Here is a 9,846-nt window from a genome sequence, read left to right on the forward strand (position 1 = left end):
AGTGTACTGTGACAGTATGGGGAGAGCAATTAAGAGTCACATAACTACATATGTATAAATTTTTGTATGGGAGACTAACTTGAAATGTAAACTTCATTTAAACTACAACAATAAAAAATGTTTCAGAGTTGATTAAAATTAATACTTAATTGAACAGTTAGAAAATATAACAGTATGTCAATGAACGAGTCAACTGCACATGGTGATAGAAGAAAAACAACAAAAATGATTTATTCTCAATAGAGCTGACAGATTATCAAAAGGACCAACATTAAATATACGAATTTATATTTAATTTGAAACAAGGGAACATTCTGAAATATTTGACATAATGTGGTATATGTGACATAAGGACATGATTGTATGGGTGCCAATGAAGGAATTAAACAAAGGACTTGAAAATGACCCTGTTCTCAGAATTCTGGGTGGGTCTTATCCTCATCTATTCTTGAGATGGTCTCTAAATTCAGATGGGATATACTCAAGGTCGTATTTTGGCTCTGGTGGAATTGTTTTAATTCTCTTCAGCTTCAGCTTGAACTTGCATATGAGCAATTGATGGCCTGTTCCGCAGTCTGCCCCTGGCCTTGTTCTGACTGATGATAATGAGCTCCTCCATCGTCTCTTTCCACAGATGTAGTCTATTTGTTTCTGTGTATTCCATCTGGCAGGTCCACGTGTATAGTCGCCGTTGATGTTGTTAAAAAAAGGTATTTTCAATGAATAGGTAGTTGGTCTTGCAAAATTCTATCATGCAATCTCCAGCATAGTTTCTCTCACCAAGGCCATATCTTCCAAGTACTAATCGTTCTTCATTTCCAACTTTCACATTCTACCTACCTACTGCCATTGAGTTGATTCCGACACACAGCGACCCTATGTGACACAGCAGAACTGCTCCATAGGGTTTCCAAGGAGCAGCTGGTAGACTCTAACAGCCAACCTTTTGGTTAGCAGTCAAATGCTTAACCACTGCATCACCAGGGCTCCTTTGCATTCTAACCACCCGTAATTATCAATGCATCTTGATTGCATGCTTCATCAATTTCAGACTGTAGAATTTGGTAAAAATTTTCAGTTTCTTCATCTTTGGCATTAGTGGTTTGTGCACACATTTGAATAATAATCTTATTAACTCGTCTTCCTTGTAGGCATATGGATATTATCCTATCACTGACAGCATTGTACTTCCGGATAGATCTTGAGATATGCAGATTGAATCTGCGATATGCAGATGACACAAACTTGCTTGCTGAAAATGAAGAGGACTTGAAGCACTTACTGATGAAGATCAAAGACTACAGCTTTCAGTATGGATTACACCTCAACATAAAGAAAACAAAAATCCTCACAACTGGACCAATAAGCAACATCATGATAAAGAAAAGATTGCAATTGTCAAGGATTTCATTTTACTTGGAACCACAATCAACGCCCATGGAAGCAGCAGTCAGGAAATCAAACGACGTATTGCATTGGGCAAATCTGCTGCAAAAGACCTCTTTAAAGTGTTGAAAGCAAAGATGTCACTCTGAGGATTAAGGTGTGCCTCACCCAAGCCATGGTATTTTCAATTACCTCATATGCATGTGCAAACTGGTCAATGAACAGGGAAGACTGAAGAAGAACTGATACATTTGAATTACTGTGTTGACAAAGAATATTGAATATACCGTGAACTGTCAGAAGAGCTAACAAATCTGTCTTGAAAGAAGTACAACCAGAATCCTCCTTAGAACGGAGGATGATGGGACTTTGTCTCAAGTACTTTGGACATGTTATCAGGAGGGACCAATCCCTAGAGAAAGACATTATGCTTGGTAAAGTAGTGTGTCAGTAAAAAAGAGGAAGACCCTCTATGAGATGGACTGACACAGTGGCTGCAGCAATGGGCTCAAACATACCAACGATTGTGAGGATGGTACAGGACCAGGCAGTGTTTTGTTCTGTTGTTCCTAGGGTTGCTATGTGTTGGAACTGACTTGACAGCACTAAGAACAACAACCACCTATTCTCAGTTCTTTGGAAATAGTCGACTGAGTGGTAAGTACATCAAACTGACTGGCCCTTTTGTGCTTTGGGCATCGCTACACGAGGGTATAGATCTAAGGCTTGTGCTCTGAAGTTCTCGGTATCCTTAAAAAGTGAGTATCATATAACATAGAAATACTACACAACCAAGACTTTACAAGCAAGATGAAAAGCCACAGAGAGAAAAAGAAGTGGAGACACAGGAAGAGAAAATGAACTTATATGTACAATAACTTACAAGCAGATGAGGTTTTTTGTGTTTTCTTCCAGATAAAAGGGTTAATATTTACAACAGGGAAAAATAATTAGCAAATGAGTTGTCTTTTTCTCTTCACACTGATTCTACAAACTAAATGTCATTTGAAATATCTAATCACAAGTGTGAGCTTATGGAAGTAAGGCCTGAGTTTGGTTTCCTTGCAGGAAGTTTAACAGGAGGGGATAATGGTTACAAAAATACGAAAATCAGCCCACTAGTAGAGAAGATGGAGTCCCTGGGTGGCGAAAATGGTTGAATGCTCAACAACTAGCCCGCAGGCTGGTGGTTTGAACTCACCAGAGGAGCCTCGGAAGACTGGCCTTACAATCTGCTTCCAAAAGGTCACAACCTTGAAAACCCTATGGAATGGTTCTACTCTGTAACACAAGGGGTCACCATGAGTCGGAATTACTCCACAGCAACCAAAAACAAGAGTAGAGATTAGTGGACTGCACTAAAAAGGGCAGGGGTGTAATCAATGTCTTTGAATTGTAAATGTAGATGTTGTGTTGGGGAATGTTTTGGTGTGTATATTTTCACCACAAAAAACACACCAAAAACCAAAAGGGTAGAGGTATTAGCAAAATGCTCAAAGAGTACATTATTTTAGATTTATAAAATAGGACATTTGTAAACAAACGTATTACTATTTTTTTGACCTCTAAAGCGAACATAATTTAAGGATTTGTGAATTATTTTCCCTTGATCTGGATGCTTTAGTTTTTGACCACTAGAATTGGAAAATGATAGTACAAAACAGGTGGCAGCATATAAGGCAGTAGTGAGTCCCCTGTGCATACCCAGCCATGAAATGGGAGCATGTGTGGTGTTTAATTTAGAAAAGAAGAATAAGATGTTGCAGTCACTAAAATATGAAGGTGGGACGCTTGGCTGGCTCTTCAGGCAGAGCCTCCGAGGGGTGGGTTAAGTTCGGTTCTCATCTGCACTCATCAAGCTCAGAGAATGGCTGCTCTGATCTTCACTAACTGGCAACCTAGTAATTACAGTAAGTATACCTTCTAAGTCAGTCACATATGTTGAGGAGTCTGAATAGTCAGTTTCCTATAAAAAATTGACAGTGAGTAGCCAAATTACTATAAGAAAGTTTTTTGGTGTCTAAGGAGTTAGACAATCCTAATGGCTGTGCCTTAAGTGATGCAAGCCTGATACGTGACTGTTGGAGGCATACTACGCTCTTACACCAGTAATAAATAAAACCCATTACCGTCCAGTTGATTCTGACTTATAGCAACCCTGTAGAACTGCTCCACAGGGTTTCTGAGGCTGCATCTTTATAGGAGCAGACTGTCACATCTTTCTCCCGTGAAGCAGCTGGTGGGTTTCAGTTAGCAGCGGAGTCCTTAAACACTGGGCAACCAGGGCTGCCCACCAGTAATAAAGCTGTTACTTATTTCTCTATTTTTAAAATTTATTTATGGCAGCAAATAAGTAAATCGTATTATAACCATTTAGTTTCCCTATAGGTATCCAGTAAGTAGAAAATCAAATCAAGAAAGGTAGTTCTATACGGAACTGGTAATATAGCACCAAGCTTTAATCCAAGTTTACTGCCCACAAAGCAATCTTTTACTTTGCCAAACCACAACAGTTTTATTAGCATTTATTATAAGCCATCTTTACTATTACTATTTACTATAGTTTTATCAGTGGATAAAGTCATCGAATTCTGCAAGGAGATCAAGCCTAGGAAAGATATGGTGAGAATACTGTGAGGAGCAATTTGACATCCTTGTGGTGGAAGTTAATTGAACCAGTCCCGAACTTGAAACCAACCAAGTACCACTCATATCTTAACTCCCAATTGGAAATCTACTTGAAGGCAAGGACTTATTATAATTTGATTCCCTTGAGCACATTACACTTAGTGTGTGCCCAATAATTATTGATTCATGAAAGAGAAGTCATGATATTAACAGGCTGAAATAGCTAAAAAGTCTAGTCAAAAATTATACGTAATTTTCACTGTTTCTGTCATATAAAGTTAACAGCGGCCCACAATGAGTACAGCAAATATTTTTAACTGTTTTTTGTTTGTTTGGGTTTGGAGGTGATGAAATTTACTAGTATTTCCTCTTTCCAACAGCTCCCAGCAAACCATGCTCACTTCCACTTCTGGTTTTTAACTTTTGGAGTTCCCTGATCTGCATAAACATTCTACCAAGCTCAATTCAAGTCCCATGTCTTTTATGAAAGTTAACTTTGAACTCTTGGCTTATGCTGATCATTTCCTTTTTTGAAAAGCTTTGGCACTAAGTATGTTCCACATGTTTTGCGAGGTCCGTGAGTGGCGGCAATGGTTTGTGCTTGACTACTCCAAAGATTGGTGACTCTGAACGCATCCAAGCAGCACCGCAAAAGAAAGGCCTGGCAATCTGCCTCCATAAAGATTACAGCCAAGAAAACTCTATGGAGGAGTTCTACTTTGTAACACATGGGGTCCCCATGAGTCAGAATCAACTCGATTGCTACAGGGTTGGCGTTTGGTTTTTGTGTGTTTTAAATACGTAAATAAGGCTGTCAATGTAGTGTTGATTTTAAGTGTGGGGGAGATCTGCCTTTCCAGTATTCAAACGTCAGTAACCTTGGATTACTTAACATTTCTGGTTGTTTTTTCATCTGTAAAATGGGAGTAATTTCTACTGTGAAGATGCCAAAAAGTTATTGAGGGGATTAAAAAAAAAATACAAGTATGTGTTTAGTACAGTGCCTGGGACGTAGCAAGTACTTCATAAATGTTAGTCCCCCTCCCTTTTCTCAGGAAGCTGGGTGAACGATCAGATTAAAAAAAAAAAAAAAAATCCGTTGCCGGCCATTCAATTCCGACTCATAGCAACCCTATATAGGGCAGAGTAGAACAACCTCATTGGGTTCCCAAGGGGCGGCTGGTGGATTCGAACTGCCGACCGATCAGATTAGAAGGTGATTAATGCACAATCAGTTCACGTAAAAACACTTGGGGCTCTTGAAAGACACTTAAGCCTAATATGGCAAAGCTTCAACTGTAGGGCCCTCAAACCTCTTTAATGAAATTACTCCTGGCAGCTAGGTCAAGTATCTTTTTCCCATGAGGGTGCTGAATAAAGTTATTTGCCATCCTTTTCTCTAAACTTGAGGCAGTCACTCATCTCGTCAGGTGTTTGCTTAGAAACAGCTTTATTTACCAACGTCTTGAGATGCAGCCCTCAGCTCTTCCCCAGTATCCTCGGCCGCCCCCTCTCCTAGGCCTGAGACTTCCATCCGCGGTTCATCTCATCCAACAGCAAACTGCTCCACTGTAGCACTTCATATGTTACTGGAACTGTTTTCTGTATTTCCCGCTGGCGACTGTATACTGTTGGCTTTGGGTTAGCATTTCATACAGTTCTCGGCTCGCAACACGGGCTCAATGAAAGTTGTACCTTGGCTTTCTAAGCCTGGTGCAGCCCCAAGAAAACTGTGGGCTGAAAAGGTGGCTGCCTTTTGCACCCTATGTGGATTAGACCAGTTAGGACGTGCAACGTAGCTATTTTTAGTGAAGGAAAGTTTCACCCTGCTCCAGTAAGGGGTATGTGCAAAGCCAGGCCCCGCCTCTTCCCCCCTCAGTGAGGTATGAACTGGTGAGCCGGCCAGGCTAAAACGCCCAGTACCAGGCGACAACAGCAGCGGCGGCGGCGATTTCCAAAATCCGGCGGCGGATCCAGGCACGCCCGGAAGTGCCTGGCGCGGGAGGCAGGGAGGAAGAGCCTCGCGAGTCGCTGCCGCCGTCGCCGCCGCCGCGCGCACGCGCCCTCGCGGGCTGGGGCTGGAGTGGCAACTCGGAAGCCGGAGCCCGGACGGGCCCGGGGCGGGGGGGTTGCGCGGGGGCGGGAGCGGCAGAGGCGGCCGCCCCTGGCCGCGGGTTTGTTTATCCCGGGGAAGAAGTTTAGGAGCGAGAGATAGGGAAGGAGGGCGGGAAGGAGGGATGCGGTTCGGCGGAGGCGGCCGCCACAGAGACTCGCCGCCATCCCCTCCGCCGCCGCGGCCGCCGCAGCCTCGGACCCCGGGGCAGCCGCGGCCGCCGCCTCAGCCTGAGAGGATCCGCCGCCGGGACTGCCCGCTGCGGCCCCGCAAGTCCGGGTAGGTGCCTTTCCTCCTCCGCGGTCCCCGCCGCGGCCCTGGCCTCTCCCTTCTCCTTCCCCCGCCCCCACTCCCCCGGGAGCTAGCCTGCGCCGAGCGGGCTCTCCCCCAACACTGCTCCTCCTCCCCCCTTGGTCCTGGATCCCCTGCTTCTGCGGCGTGCCCTCGGCCTTCTCAGGGGCCGCCTCTGTCCCCTGGCCCATTTCTCTCTGCAGGTCTACCTCCCCAGAGGATTTCTTCTCCCCGCCCCACCCCCAATGGTTTCTCTTCCTTTGCTTTCTAGGATCCCCCTTACCTTCCTCGAAAAGGCCTCGCCCCTTCTTTTCCTCTTGTCAGTCTCCCTCCTCCCTTATACCTGCACACCTTCATCGCTGCCCCTTTATACCTTGTCTCTTTTCCAGACCACCCTTAGTATTGCCCAAAGCGAGAAGCTCCCTCCATCCCCAAAACACCTGCGCCCACATCCATACCTGCTCTTCCAAGCACTGAAACACTCGAAACTGTCATCCCTGTTAGCCCATCTTAGGGTGATTTCTCGGCTCCCCAGACCACCCAGTACCTCCACCCCGGTGATCATGCCCTCCACACCTTAACATCAAGCACACACTTTATAAATTTTCGCTCATGTTCACCAGGTTACATCAAACTAACACTGCGGTTCACGGGTCAAGTCTTGGCTTTCAGCCTTCTAGTACCCTTTCTTCTTACTCCACCTAGTCAGTCTTCAGTCTGTATATTTGTGTATTGACTGTCACATGAAGGGAAAGAGATGGTAGAATTTTCTCCCTCAAAGCCGTCACAGTCAAAGGGCCCAGTAGAAATAAGATTCACCTTCTGTTTATACCAACTTTTGGCTGTTTTTCTTCCAGTCCTGTGGACAGTGTCATTCTGCCATCCTCTTGAGGCTTCTGATGCTTTGTCTACATTTGAATAATCGTGGGCCTAGTTTGCCCCGCATCTCTGTAATACTCTTCTTCCCACTTTCTTCCAACTGAGTCCGCTGTATCTTGGACTGGAAACTTAGGTAAAAAAAGGTTTATACCTTGGAAAATTATGTCTCTCCTGACATAATGGGAATGGAGGAATATTTAAAATCATCAATCATCTCATCATTCTTGAGAGAAATGCTGGCTGGTGGTTAACAGCTCAGACTCTATAACCAAACTGCCGGGGTTTAAACCCCTGCTCTGTCACCTACCAGTTTTTTGTACCTTAATATCCTTACAGCTATAAAATGGAGATACCAGTATACCTCATAGGATTGTAATGCATGAGTTAATGCAGGTAAAGAACTTAAAACAGTGCCTGGCACATGGTAAGCCTTCAGTGTTACTATTTTTATCATCTCTTAGCTTGACTTAGTTTGGCTATTGGTAGGTTAATTCTAATGAGAGAAAGGTGGAAATGGAAAGCTGCCTTTTTACTCTTAAACATTTAACACCTTCCTGATGTAGATATGATTCATATTTTGTTACTGTATAAATTAATTCCTTCTTGTTAACAAAATACAAGGTTTTAGCTCCCTATTTTCAGCTAAATTAACCAAGCTACATGCAGGTCAGTCCATATTTCAGATATCTATTTGAATATTTTAAAAAATTTTAATCTTTGTTTTGGGAGTAAATGAATTTAAAATATGTGGCAGATTCATCTTAGTGGAAAATGAGAATTTTACAGTTAAGAATTTTAATACTGCAAGTGAGATACTGAGAACTGGTGGGAATTACTACTCAGGATAAAACTTTGGCTTCATTCAAAAGACTGATGGCTTCTCTCTCTCAGCATGTTAGGTTCCTTCATATGATCATGCCTTTGCTTAGTATTCCCCAAGTTTTACTCTTTAAAAATCTGACAGTTTTACCATATTTGCTTACAGCCTGTGCACTATTATTTAATACATTTTTAAACAACTCATTTAAAAAACAAATCTAAATAGGCACTATTTACTTTAGCATTGTTAAAAATAGTAAAAATTTGAAATCACAATTTGCTGTTATAGTTATATGTAAAATATGTGCATATGTAACTATCAAAATAAAAACGCTCGTCCGTGTATAGCCTGAAATCATTTTTGTAGTACCAGTGCAATGTGCTCCAAACTTTGGGTAACACTGCTTTTGCTTATGCTGTTCCCTGGCCTAGAATAACCTTTGCTCTTTCCTCTTGCATATCCAAAGCCTACCTGTTTTCCACCTCTTACCACTTCCACATAGTTTCTGCCAACTGGTGTCTTTGTTTCTTGGCTTTCCTGCTGTGTCTTTTTAGCATTTTTTTACTTGGAATAGTAGAGGCAAGCTCCTCCTTGAAGACAAATGATCCACCTAGAATCAGACTTTTAAAGGTTATAGGAATTTTGAAGGGATGGAATAAAATTGACATTCAGCATCTACTCTTTGCTGGACACTATTCCTTTGGAAATATACATTTTCCCCCAAATATTTAATGAGCACCTACTGTGTGCCAGACATTGATGATAACCGAGAGCAGCCCTTCTCATCCAGAGTTCCAGTAAAACGCCCTAGTGCTCTAAGGTATGTAATGAATTAACTCATATCCTATACACCTAGAATGATACCAGCTATTGACTATCCTTGGGAAGACTGAGAAAATTGTCACTCAAATCAGTTTTTGCAGGAGTTAATTCTTTCAGTACCCTGATTAAGAAAACTCCATCAGAGAAGAAAAATCATGTAGTCTCTTCTATTCTGTAATTTATATTCTAGTATGGCATGTACAGATTATGGGCAAATAAGCAGATAAAATTATAAGTGAGCAGCATTGATAATATTATTAAAGGTAATGATAAGAGCTAACACTTATAAAAGACTGTCAGGCACTGTTGTAAATGATTTATATATATTAATTCATTTAAATGTTATAACAGTCCTTTGAAGAAGGTTTTATTATTATCCTCATTTCACAAATGAGGAACCTGATAAATAGATTACTTCCACAAAATCAAACAGCTAAGAAAGCGATGGAGCCAGGCAATCTGGTTTTAGAACCCTTTGTTACCTCTCAGATCTTCCACTTCCTTGTTGGATTACTGTAGACCAGATTCTTCACCTTTCTGAAAATCTTTTCTCTCTCTCTCTCTTTTTTTTTTTTCCCATTTTGACAGTGGGATTTACCTGTCTTTTCAGGTTACTCATGGAAGTAAAGGAGATTTACTTTTGTAAAGTACCTGATACACAGTCTTTATCTCAAGCCTTATATTGGACTCCTGTACATACTAAAGGCATTTGCATGTGCACATCCTCCTCACCGTTTTGTTGCCTGACTTAGATTTGTTCATTTAGCAAAAGTTTATTGAACAACTGATCTGTGCCTTGCACTGTGCTAGGCTCTGGTGACACATGTTGATAAGAGGGTAGCCCTGGTGGCACAGTGGTTAAGAGCTTGGCTGCTAACCAAAAGGTTGGCAGTTTGAACCCACCAGC

At 42.1% G+C, this 9,846-nt stretch overlaps 1 protein-coding gene across 5 annotated transcripts in view; it reads left to right on the forward strand.

Annotated features, from left to right (window-relative positions):
• The first annotated feature begins 6,272 nt into the window (after window positions 1-6,272).
• SPOPL (speckle type BTB/POZ protein like) overlaps window positions 6,273-9,846 on the forward strand; it is a 66,048-nt gene continuing 62,474 nt past the window's right edge. For 4 of the 5 annotated variants that reach the window (XR_002823857.1, XR_002823858.1, XR_002823859.1 and 1 more), the window contains exon 1: window positions 6,281-6,406. The gene's annotated coding sequence lies outside the window, so the exon portion shown is untranslated. Of the gene's footprint in view, window positions 6,407-9,846 lie in introns of all 5 variants that reach the window. The other variant, XM_023730208.1, reaches the window with a different exon arrangement.

This window comes from Trichechus manatus, unplaced genomic scaffold (assembly GCF_000243295.1).
Source record: "Trichechus manatus latirostris isolate Lorelei unplaced genomic scaffold, TriManLat1.0 scaffold00033, whole genome shotgun sequence".
NCBI classification, from domain to species: domain Eukaryota; kingdom Metazoa; phylum Chordata; class Mammalia; order Sirenia; family Trichechidae; genus Trichechus; species Trichechus manatus.